Raw genomic sequence first — 11,740 nt, forward strand, 5'->3', positions numbered from 1 at the left:
CCCCTTCCAAGATGTTTGAGAGAGATCTCATGATGATACCAGCCAGCTCCACCAGCCAGCTCCACCAGCACCTCTCTGCTCCTTCCCACACCAAAAGCCTTCTTCATATCCCACCCTTGCAGGGGAGTGCCCAGGACACAGCACACACCAGTCCAGGCCCTCTGGGCTGGCTCAGAAGAGAGCCAGAAGTGATTTCTTCCTGCAGGCCCACAGCTCCAATGGTTTCCCTGCGCAGCTCACAGCTTCCCTGAGCATTTTTCTCAGTGCCCCCCAACCTTTCTAGTCCACAGGCTTAGATGAAGGGATTGAAGAGGGATGTGAGGATGGTGGAGAAAAAGGGCTTTGTCAAACTGTCTCAGGAGGGCTGTTCTGGGCATCACACCCCCAAGGCCGAGGGTGTCATAGAAAACAGTGGCACCAGTGAGGTGAGAGGAGCAGGTGGAGAAGGCTTTCTGCCTGCCCACGCTGGATGGGAGAGCTGCCCCGGGGAGGCATCTCTGATGCACACAGGATGACCATGTGAGCAGGAAGGGGAGGATGGGGTCTAGAAAGCAGGTTATGAGAGCAAAGAGCACGAGTGTCACAGTGTCACTGTGTGAGAGCTCCAGCAATGGGGTGAAATCACAGAAGAAGTGGTCCGCTCCCCTGGGGCCACACAACTGTATCTGGGACACGACTGACATTATGACTGTAGATGACAGAAATGCCCCTAGCGAAGGGGCAGCTGCCCTCTGGAGACAGACCTGCCGGTTCATGAGTCTTGTAGAGAGCAGGGGGTGGCACACAGCCCAGTACTGATCGTAGGGTGTGGTCACGGGTAGTAAACACTCAGTGCATGCAAAAGGTGCAGGAAACAATACTAGCACCGTGATGAGCAGAGATGGTGCTGTCCCCAGTCACGCAGCTGGCCATCAGCTGGGGCAGGGTGGTGGGTCTGTAGAAGATCTCCAGGGAAGACAAATGGCCCAAGAAGAAGCCCATGAGGGTGTGCGGATGCTGGTTTGCCACCACGTGCATGATGATGAGGGTTTTTCTCAAGCACAAACACTATGCAGGTCATGAGAGAGAGGGAAGAGATTTGCCTAAGGACTGGAAATGTTCCCCATTCCATAGGTATGTGGGACTCCATCATGGCCCCATTGCCCTTTCTCCACCTATGAGGAAGAATATTTGGTTCAGTTTTAGTTTAGTTTTATCCTTGGACTCCCTGGCAAGGGTCATCTCTAGGGAAGCTGTGGGTTTCCTAAAGCCTATTTCTAAATTCCTCCATCTCAAGCGAGCGTCTGCATCCACCTCCTCTCTGCTTCTACTGTCTATGGAACTTCCTCATGAGTTTCCTCTTCACCCAAGCTGGTCTTGTCAGCTATGGACTCACCCCTGCTCTTTGTGAGAGATTCTGTCATTGAAGACCAGCTGTACTGAGTTGTGCTGCCCCTCACTGCTGCCCACAGGATCCCCACTAAAAGCCCCCTGAACAGGCCAAAGTCTTCCCCTCTGACATCTGACACCTGCACTCTGCTCCTCTCCTTCCTCAGGCTGCTCAAGAGCTGCACCCCCCTATTTCATGGACACTACAGCCAAGGATGACACTGGTTTTCACATCCCTCACCAGATCCTCATGGTCTGCAAGGACCTGAGCCAGGTGAGCATCGTCTATGTTGGTCCAGCTGGTGGCTTTCCTAAGCAATTGCTCCAACATCCTCCAGAAACCTATTGGTCTCTTTTCACAATGCTGTCTTCCCTCTCCAATGAATGTCAGGGTCATTAAAATCCCCAGAAAGAGCCCCAGGTCACTGATCTGGAGACTTCCTTGAGTTGCTTAAGTAAGAGCTTGTCCACCTCCTCCCCTTCTTTGCAGGTTCTTTATATCCCGCCACGATGTCGCCCAAACTGGCCTCTCCTCCGATCCTCACCCACAAGGGCTCACCCAAGCTCTTGACCTCTAGATTCATTGGACTCTTTGAAGAGTGTATCATCAAGAGAGTGAGTAAAAGATGGGGGAGAGGAGAACCAGAAGAAGGGGAGAACGTAGGCCCACAAGTGGAGACCCCAGTGCAATGTGCTGCTTCTTCATGCAGTGCCTTGAATCTACCGGATAGAGATGGGACAGGGCTGGCCTCACTGCAGGGGTGGGGATCAGTCACTTGCACACAAGCACCGAAGGAATCGGAGATGCCGCCTGGGGTGTCTGTCACGCACCCGCTCTGAGGGGACGTGGCTTTCCTGCAGGTCCTGTGCTGTCCCTGCCAGCCACAGGCAGGTTTGGTGGAGAGCCTTGGTGTCTCACAGAGCCCTACAGGCCTGTATTTGGCCATTCCGTGAGCAGCTGCCCTGCATTAGGTCGGGCTCCATGGGGATGTGTGAGACAACTCTTGTTACAGACAGTGCAGAGCTGGTCAATACAGCTAAAGGAGGGGAGAAAGAGAGAGACTTCACTCTCCTTCGGGCACAGAACTGCATTTGCTCAGCTGAACACTTCTATGGGTGGCCCTGAACAGCGTGAGTAGGGACGGGTGGTGATGTCCTAAATGTGGGCATCTGCTGTCATTTCGGCTGGCATCCGCACCAGGCTGCAGGATGATGCCCCCAGATGTTTCCCAGTCTCTCAGTACTGCTCCATTATCGTGGACTACATCTGGTACCTCAAATGTCACAAGGGGCTTGTGTGTCAAATCCTGGTCTCCATCTCCATCACTGACATTGGGACCGTAGAAAATGAGAGTACACAGTGTACCCTAATGCCATCAAGCTATATAGGGGCAGAACCCATCTGTGTTTCGGGAGTGACAGGGGCATGACCATGGGACTGTAGGAAAGGAGTGCAGGTGCCTATTTCTAACAGACGCCATGACAGAAGCAAGAGGAATCCCACCTCCTGGGGGTTTGTGGCAGGCATGGGAGGGAGCTGAGGTCCCTTCCAGCCCCACCACTACAAATCCAGCATGAGATGCCTCCACTGACTCAGCTGATTGCCTTCCCTCAGCATGGCTAAAGGAGATGCCTCCCTGGCAGTGTCCAGGTGTCCTGTCTCATGATGGGCCAAGGAAGGGGGATTCGCAGACCTAACTGTGTCTCGGAGAGCAGCAAGGCCACTGTTGCAAAGAAACGTCTCTGCAGAGGTGAGACAGGCAACAGCGGTGATTCCTTCAGTCTCTTCCCAAGCAGGTTCCTGGAGAGCCCCAGGGACCCCTGGAGGGAGCGCCGAGTGGGGTGGGGGGCAGAGAAAGTGACGTCTTGGGCAGGTCCCCTCCTCCGGGGCTGAGACAGGCTCCTGGGGTGGAGGGAGCTCCTGGTAAGCAGGCAGCAGTGCAGAGAGACAGCTCTGCCAAGGAGCAACTCCTCTGCCAAGCGCAGCAGGGCTCTGGGCAAAGGAGTAGGGCAGAGCGCGATTTAAGGCAGCCTGGAGTGGGAGGAGAGAGGAGAGCTGCAAGGGAAGAAACCTTTGCAGCCCTTGCCACGGTAAGTCTCTTGGTGCAGGGCAATGCAGCTGCCGTTGCGGGAAGGGTCTCCGAAAGCGTTCATAGCCTCCAGCCTGCAGGGTCTGTGAGGAGGCCTCCCAGCCCAGGGGCTCATGTTAGACCAGGGGGAAGGGGTGAAGGCAGGGTGTGCAGCCAGAGCTGCCCAGGGCATTTCAGAGGGGACTTTTGCAGAGGAAGAGCAAGGCAGGGGATACCTGAAAGCTAAAGAGCTTTCCTGAGGCTGTGCTTTCAGTTTCCTGCTGTTTCAGGAAAAGGGGAAAAGGCGCTGCTGCGTTTGGAGAAGGAGCCTGAGAGTCCTGAGCTGCCACCCTGAGAGATCAGGAGGTCTGGTAGGAGGCAAGGCAACTGCTTGCATCCACTCCTCTCCCTCCAGAGAGCACCAGCACCACCTTTGCTGGCCTCAGCAGGGTTTCTCTGACCTGCTCCTTCCTGCCTGCAAGCGGGGAGTACCTCTAGAGAGTGCCTGGAGCTGGGAGGTTTCTTGAGGTCAGAGCTGAGCAGACAGGAGTGGGTGATGGGGTCTGTGATCCCTGACAGGGAAAAACTGGAGGGCAGAGCAACAGTTCCCGGCAGGGATAGCTCCAGGCAGCGGACACATGGGCAGGGAGCTCTAGGAACCTCCAACCCCAAATGGCATGGGAGGGAGAAGTTGGGAAGCTCCCTGTCATCCCCTCCAATGCAGACACCTGCCTCTGCGCAAGACCCCTGCTCTCGTCTCCCACCCAGCACAGCCTCTGCCCTCAAGGCTGTGTGGTCCAGGGCAGGAGCTGCCTCCTCTGCAGCCAGAGCTCTGGCACAGCAGAGGGGCATCTCTCCTGACACGTGGCCGCTTCCCTCTGCAGGGCAAAGGGGCTGCAAGCGACTGCTCTGGCCAGGGAGTGCTGTGGGGCTGTGAACATCCCTCCAGAAGGGCACAGCTCTCCTGTAGGACCTTGGAGATGTCTGAGAGCACCCGATCTGCCCATGCCAATCAGCATCCTTGTCCTGTCCTCTTCCTCACACTCTGCAGAGCTGTGCTGGAAAGGAGAGGTGTTTTGAACTCTGCACCTGGCACAGGGCCCCTCTGCTCCCAGGACAGGCCAGTGTCCTTTGCAGAGCAACCTCTGGGTGCAGCCCTCCTGCAGCTGAGAGCGGTGCAAGCCCAGAGCAGCTGGGCACCAGGCTGATGGACAGAGCAGCCCTCCTGCATGGGAGCACTGGCGGAGGTTTGCACTGAGAGCAATGGGGCAACAGGGGAATGTGACCCCGTCCAAGACCATTTCCCAAGTGGGATGGGGGTGTCTGAATACTAAAACACAGTGTAACGAGACCCATTTGCTGCACCTCATCTCCCACCTTCCTCTGGGGAAGAAAGCGTCCTTCTGGGCTTTTCACCCTCTGCTCTAGTGCAGCACAGGGAACCCCTCCCCAGGAAGCCTCCCTCCAAACACCCTGGGCTGTTGCTGCCTCCATGGGTCATTGCTGGAAAGCAGGGCTGACCCTTCAGGAGCCCCTGGGGAGAGGGCACGGCTCTGCACAGCACACTCAGCCAGCACAAACCACAGCTGAAGCCTTCGAGATGTGTTACAGCCCCCCAGGAAAGAAAAGCACCCTTAGGTAGTTCACAATGAATGAATTAAATTTTGCTCAGAGAAGCTTCTCTGAATTTTTCTGGTTTATCTCCTTTGGCAGTTTCCATGCCCAGAAGCAGCAAACGTCCAATGGCAGCTCCATGAACGAGTTCCTCCTCCTGGCATTTGCAGACACATGGGAGCTGCAGCTCTTGCACTTCTGCCTCTTCCTGGCCATCTACCTGGCTGCCCTCCTGGGCAACGGCCTCATCATCACCGCCATAGCCTGTGACCACCGCCTCCACACCCCCATGTACTTCTTCCTCCTCAACCTCTCCCTCATAGACCTGGCCTCCATCTCCACCACTCTCCCCAAAGCCATGGCCAGTTCCCTGTGGGACACCAGGGACATCTCCTACTTGGGATGTGCTGCACAGGTCTTTTTCTTTCTTTTCTTCATTGGAGGAGAATATTGTCTTCTCACTGTTATGGCCTACGACCGCTATGTGGCCATCTGCAAACCCCTGCACTACGGGACCCTCCTGGGCAGCAGAGCTTGTGTCCACATGGCAGCAGCTGCCTGGGGCACTGGGTTTCTCTATGCTGTGCTGCACACTGCCAATACATTTTCCCTACCCCTCTGCCAAGGCAATGTCCTGGAGCAGTTCTTCTGTGAAATCCCCCAGATCCTCAAGCTCTCCTGCTCACATGCCTACCTCAGGGAAGTGGGACTTCTTCTGGTTAGTGCCTGTTTAGCATTTGGTTGTTTTGTTTTCCTTGTGGTGTCCTATGTGCAGATCTTCAGGGCCGTGCTGAGGATCCCCTCTGAGCAGGGACGGCACAAAGCCTTTGCCATGTGCCTCCCTCACCTGGCCATGGTCTCCCTGTTTATCAGCACTGGCATTTTTGCCTATCTGAAACCCCCCCTCCATTTCCTTCCCAGTTCTAAATCTGGTGGTATCATTTCTGTACTCAGTGTTTCCTCCAGCAGTGAACCCCCTCATCTACAGCATGAGGAATAAGGAGCTCAAGGATGCCCTATCTAAACTTGCCCAATGGGCGCTATTTCACAGACAATAACCTGCCTACCTTTCTATGCACATTTCCCACAGTTTATCTTAGTCCACCAGTCTACCTTTTCCTCTTGTGATAATCCAAAATATAGAGAATTTTGTGGGTTTATACTACTTGTCTTGAGGCTTGATCTTATTGTGTCTGACCCTTTTACCATACTGTATCAGATGTGGCCTGTCAGATAGCAGCTCTTCAATAAAATGGCATCTCCCAGGTCCAGTGCCTGAAGGCCGGGCTCTTCCTCCAAAGGTATTTCCAAGATAATATCCAAGGAATTTGTCTTTTAAGATGTCTGTTCTCCTCGTGTTCTCAATGTTTTGGGAGTTAAAGGTCATGTTACTATTTCATTCCACTGAGCCAAATACTCTGGATTTAAAAGCTCTCTTTTTGGTGTCCAATGGGAGAGGAGATGGCCCATGAGCTCCCATTCTCTCCTCAGGTTTCTTCATGTATGACAGGAGTGATGGCATATACCAGACTCCCTAGAAAAGAATTTGGAGAGGTGAGGAGAGGAGAGGATGGGGACTCCCCACGTGCCCTGGGGTTGGAATGAATGGAGGCTCAGAAGGTGAAACACCCTCAATGGTGAAGTCCCGAAAAGTAAAGCACTAAATAAATGTATCCATGAACAAGGTCTCTGCAGTGCCATGGGAGTCAGTGGAGACCCAGGAGGAACAGGGAGGGGAGCCTGGAGAGATGCAGGAGCTGTCTGAGGAGGCCCAGGGCCAGGACTGTCACATTGTTCTGGGCAGTGGGGCTGATGGAGGCAGAGAAGGGGGCAAATGCAGTCAGGTTTGGGCATCACCTACAACATGTATTCAGGAGAGCCAGAGTGTTCCTGGCCCCTATTTACTCATGCCCTTGGGGCCAGCACCATCCCTGGAGCTGATGGTGAGCCTGAACTGAGCCTCTCTGCACTCTGAACAGTGCTTCTCTGCCCCCCAGGAGCTGCTGTGCCCTTCAGAGGGGCTGGGGCTGTGGGGTGAGTGCCCAGAGCTCTGCAGCACCCTGCGGTGGGCACTGCCGTGGGGCCAGCCCAGGCTGGGCTGCTCTTCTGGGCTGGGCTGGGGAGAGGGCAGGGGAGGTGGGGAGAGCTGGGGAGGGGCTGGGCTGGGCTGGGAAAATGCCTGGGAAAGGAAAGCCCCAGTGTAGAGCTAAGCTGTGTGAGTGTGCAGGGTGGGGGCACACAGCACTGCTCACAGTGCAGAGTCAGGCATCATGGTGAAGGAAGCAAGGCACCAAAGGTGCATTAGTAAGAAGCCCAGTCCTTGCCATGTCCCCTGGCCACCTCGGGAAAGCGGCCCTGGGAAAATTGTCCCAGATCGGTCCTGCACACCGGCCATTTCCATCTCTGGCCATACACCCCAACCCTGAGAAGTGATCTTTGCTGCATGGTCACTTCCCTCCTCCTCCGGGGCTCTGTGATATATCCAACTCCACCACCGGTATTAAGAAAAAGGGAACCAGTTTCTTAGAGACACTTATTACACACCAAGTCCCAGAGCTCTTGCCACAGCTGGTCTCTCTCAGCCAAGCCAGTTCTCAGACAGCTCCAGCTAGATCAGGTGCCCATGACCTTGTCTCAACAAATGTTGAAAAATCCATTGATTGGCATCCCACCAACTGGCCTGCATTCTTGCTCCAGTGTTTCACTCCGAGGGAATTCACAAAAACCCAGCTCTCTCAGCCTCTCCTTCTCCATAATGTGCTCCAGGCCCCAACCAGTCTATCCCAGGTGCAGGATCTGGCCTTTGTCCTCCTTCTATTTCATGAAGGTCCCCACAGGACAGTCCTCCCGCCTCTCAGGTTTCCCCTGAAAGGCATCCCTAAGGCACAGGAATGGTCCTCCCATGTTAGTAACATTGAAAAATGTGGTGAGAGTTGCCTCCTCTGGGTCATGGATACAGGTGTTAAACTGCACAGGGCTCAGGAGAGTCCCCTGTGCCACCTCACCAAACCCCACTATGTCCCCTGGCCTCCAGGTAGAGTCTGGCCCCTTCACCACTGCTCTCTCAGCCTCGTCATCCAAGCGGTGTTTTGCCCATCTGTTTGTCTGTCCATCCAGACTGTAATGGCCTAACTTGGGTACAAGAACATTGAGGGAGACCTTGCAAAAGGCTTGCTGAAGTGGAGGTAAATGACATCACCTGATGTCCCCTCATGCACAAAGGAAGCTACTTCCTCATGAAGGCAACCAGGTTGGTGAGGCATGATTTACCTTTGGGAAGTCCACGATGATGCTCTTCTCTTTTGGGTGCTCAGGAATGTCACCCAAGAGCACTCATTCAATGGTTTACTCCTCACCAAAGTGAGCTTGTACAGCCTGGGGTTCCCTGGCTTGAACTTCTGGCCTCTTTCAAAGATGGGTGCACCATTTGCTTGTCCTCACTCACAAGAGACCTCTACCAATCCCATGACCTTTCAGAAGGGATATTCAAAAGAAATATTGATGTTCACCTGTACCTTCTTCATCACTCCTCTGCCTGTTAGATGGTGTCTTTAGTTTCTCTAATCTCTCAAACAGTTTCACCTGTCCCCATACAATGACCATTTCTAATGCCATCTTTGCAGATGCAGACTCTCTAGGCAAAGGCCAGTTCCATTAGTCTCTAAGTTTCTCCTCCCATTATTCTTTGTTCATTCAGATAACTCTCACCTTCCCAGCTGCTGCTTTGTGTTTCACTGAGTTCAAAGCTTGCCTGTCTTTCAGTAGTCTAATTGTCTCTTTAGCCGACACTTGAGTTGTTTTCAAATCTTTTTATACCTATCTATCTAAAACATTTCTCATAAGATTATCCCTTGTAGAAAGGCAACCTCATTAAAGACAGCTCGTACTTAGCCTGTGGTTACAGAGTGTGTTTTATTGTTTGTGAAAACTGATCATGCTTTGCTTTGCTTTGCTTGCAAATAGGAAAAATCCTTATGTGGCCTGTGTGCAGCCAGTTGCGATGGATGCCCTCGACCTCTTAATCAAACTAGCAGTAGTTTGGTACAGGCTTCAGAAGAGGTAAAGGCGTGAGCCGTAGCCAGGCCATGAACTCCCCTAGTTTCTATCTGTTCTCTGAAAACCCACAAAGGAGCCGAGGGGTACATGATGTCTATGAGCTTGGAACACCAATCATGCGACTGACACGGGAATAGTGGGTGGCTATTCCAAGACTCAATTATCAAGGAACAAAGAAACTCGGGGGTACAAGGAGCCTCCTGCATACCTTTCCTATCGCATGTAATTTGACTGCAAGCCAACCACTTTATCCTATAAATACGACAGCCTCAGTGAGCCTTCTTTGAGCTCTCCCTGCTAGGCAGCGTGGGTGCCTGGCGGTGATCCCCCCTTGAGCTGGGACACCTCTCAAGGTTGCTCCTCAAGGCAGAGAGACCTTTTACCAGCGACAGATCTTTGGCAGGAGACTGATATCGTGCAGAACGTTGTAGCATGGTAACTTTGATTTTGTCTTGGCAACTTTGATTGCATGCTGAATTGACAAATTTTGCCTATATAATCTCTTAGACATAAATCGTTGTCCGAGTCTGAGACTAAGATTGGACCTAGCCACACCTAAGCTCCATCAGGCGTTTAGAAAGCAAGGAGGTCTACTCTGAACCTCGTGACTCAATGGGAGGGTCCTCCTTACCCTTTTGTATCCCTGGTCTCCCCGTGAATCATGTGAACTTGAGTGTAACTCAATTTTCCTTTGTATGTTTCTTCCATGCAGTAATTAATAGAGTAAACCTCATCATCAAACTTATTGAACCTTGAGCAACCACTCTTAAACTTTGTTAAATTCCATCGAATTCATTGAACTCTGTCAAAATTATTATTCTACCTGAATAAAACTTATGCCATAGGAGCCAGTGGGGTTCCCATTTTGAAAGGAGGATGGAGAAACCGGAGAAGGTCCAGAGGAAGTCGGTCATGATGGGCTTCGGGGCCTAAAGCACATGAGCTGTGTGGAGAGGTGGAGGCACCTGGGCCTCTTTAGTCTGCTGAAGGAGAGGCACAGGGCAGTCTAAAAGCAGGTGACACCGACCTGGAGAGGTGGTGGAGCCAAACTCTTCTGCGGTGTCAGATGGTATGGCAGAGGCAACAGCCACCAAGTTCCTCCCGGGAGCTTCACCCTGGGCCTTAGGAAACCCTGACAAGGCAGGTGGTGCTGCCCTGCAGCAGGACATCCAGAGAGGATCTTTCATTTCCATGTTTGGAGGTTTTCAGGTTTCAGCTCCACAAAGCCACAGCCAGCTTGACCCTGGGGTTGGTGATACCCCACCCTTTGGTGGGAGGCCACCATTGCAGACATGGAGACAAGGCACCTGACCAGCTCCTTGCACCCAGGAATCGGTATGCCATGCCACCTGAGACTCCTGGGAACAGCTACGCTTTTGTCCACAGAAGCGTGATTCCTCTTCATGTGTCCTGCCCAATCTCCTGACCCATGCGGTGCTTTAGGCTCTGAAGACAATCAAAACCAACTTGATGACTAGGTTAGTCTCCTTTTACATGCTGACAGGCAGGGCAGATGCAGGGAGCTCAGAGCTTCCAGGCTCCCTGCTGCACAGTTAGGACTTCAGAGACTGGAAAGGCAGGTAACGGTGTTGTGGCGGTGTGCTCCACATCAAGGTTTTGCCTTCCTTTGTGCCTTTTCACTAACCTGGGATCTGTCCCTTGGCCGCCTTTGGCTAAAAACAGAACAACTCCCCTATTCCACCTCCCTGTCCTGATGAAAACTGTGAGAAACAGATGGAGCAGAGATGATTTAAGGGCAATTCTGTCTAAGAGCTGTAAGCATTAAATAGTAACAGAGAGTTAGCAGTGAGAGAAAAAGCACTGTTCTAAGAATTGCATGCCAGAGGCTAATCACGGAGAACTTGTAGCTATTTTGTCAAGTAAAGATGAAATGGAAGAGCTTCGGTTCATCATCGCGAATACGAAGGAGTTCCCTTACAGCACTGTCCTGTTACTGCCATTAGGGACAGTACCACTAATTCCAAAACATCCTTGAGAGCTTCTTTATTTTTCCTCGTCTCCAAAGCTCAGGCTGCTCAGACCTGGAAAGTACTGCCTCAACTCTCTGCAAACCAAGTCTCTCCAGCCTTCTCTCCTCCACACTCTTTTACCCCAGGACACTTCTCCCCATCACGTCAGCACACTGCCTGGTCTCTATTTTTTGATCTGGGTGAAGCCAGGGTACTGCCTCGGTAAGCCTTCCCTACAGAAGTCCCCTCTCCCTGCTGATCCCACTTGTGTCACCGGACGCTAGGTACAGCTCCATTTTCCTGCTGCAGAGCTCCATGGCATGGACAGTTTTCCTGTTTCTTTCATGAGAAAAGGTGACAAGCAGGAGAGACTCCGTGCCAGGGAGTCCCAGCCTTGGGTGTTGCTCACCTGGTTCTTACTGGCATCTCTGTTGGTGTACCTGGTACTTTTCTGTGGCTACTCTTTCTGCACAGAAGATCTTAAAAAGACAAAGATTTCATAGCAGACGGTCGTAAAAGCCCTGTTATAGACAACAAAGTTTGCCATGGGCTCTGGAGGGAGCCAGGAAGATAGTTAACAAGCACCAGGAAGATCCAGGAAGCTTAAGGCCACTTCTGAAGAGTGAGTGGCTGTAAGCAACACTGACTGGCTGTGCGTAGGTC

At 52.6% G+C, this 11,740-nt stretch overlaps 1 pseudogene across 1 annotated transcript; it reads left to right on the forward strand.

Moving 5' to 3' along the window:
- Window positions 1–1,878: 1,878 nt before the first annotated feature.
- LOC309603511 (olfactory receptor 14A16-like) lies at window positions 1,879–6,109 on the forward strand (annotated as a pseudogene). The gene is made up of 2 exons: window positions 1,879–1,983; window positions 5,164–6,109. The product of its transcript is annotated as an olfactory receptor 14A16-like (transcript).
- Window positions 6,110–11,740: the final 5,631 nt, after the last annotated feature.

The sequence above is a fragment of the Platalea leucorodia genome (assembly GCF_965183815.1).
Source record: "Platalea leucorodia genome assembly, contig: HAP1_HAP1_SCAFFOLD_118, whole genome shotgun sequence".
In the NCBI taxonomy this organism is placed as follows: Eukaryota; Metazoa; Chordata; class Aves; order Pelecaniformes; family Threskiornithidae; genus Platalea; species Platalea leucorodia.